Genomic DNA, 901 nt, shown 5'->3' on the forward strand with positions numbered 1-901 from the left:
ATCTACGAGTTTGGTGTACTTTACATACAAAAGCTGGGGGAACAGACCGGAACACAGCTCAATTCCCAGCGAAGCTTCACAGTTTTCGCCACTATAATTGGTAAGTATGCCTTTATTAAAGTTGTAGAAAGTTTGTGTGTGATTATGGGGCTTTAGAGATGTTTGAATCTGTCTTTTTTCTGTTGGAATGGTCAAAAATATACGCCACTGGTCACCTAAGCTCTAGCAACTAATTATTTTCAGCTTTTAACAAAGAAAGCAAACTTCACTTTTCCAACTTAAAATTGTGTAATCAATTCTAATGTGTGCTTAGGGTAATTGTCGCCTCCCTATATTGTAATGTAATGAAAACTGGGTTTGCTACACTACGGAGCATTTAATGACTGCTCTTTCAGTGGTGTAATATTATAATTATATTGCTAAATCAATACACAGCAAAGGCCAAAACCATAATATTACTACAGAATGAATGGCTCAACTGCAGGTTTTTATTGTGGAGGCGTATTCCTAGACCACTAGGGGGCGACTAAGTATCTTATTTTGTGTCAGTTTGCACATAGATCCTCCTTTTACTCTAAAGGCAGTAGATGTTCCTTAAGTAATATATTCCCAAGTTTTCTCTATTTTATTTTCCTTCTCTTTCAAATCTAAGAGGATCCCAAAATGGATTGCAGCAGTACTTGGTGTAACTTCTTACACGAACATATGATAATTGTCTGCCATATTCCGGGTTCGTTTCACTGGAAAACGTGGGATAAATATAGGACACGTTATGAGTTACCTGGTATCCTTCTACCTTAAGAGAATAGCTGACTGTTTACAGTGCAGATATTTTCATAGCATTATCGATCGTTTTAATAATGCTGCAACTCTGCATGCTTCTGGGCTCAGGGGGGAAGTT

This window comes from Girardinichthys multiradiatus, chromosome 9 (assembly GCF_021462225.1).
Source record: "Girardinichthys multiradiatus isolate DD_20200921_A chromosome 9, DD_fGirMul_XY1, whole genome shotgun sequence".
Classification (NCBI taxonomy): Eukaryota; Metazoa; Chordata; class Actinopteri; order Cyprinodontiformes; family Goodeidae; genus Girardinichthys; species Girardinichthys multiradiatus.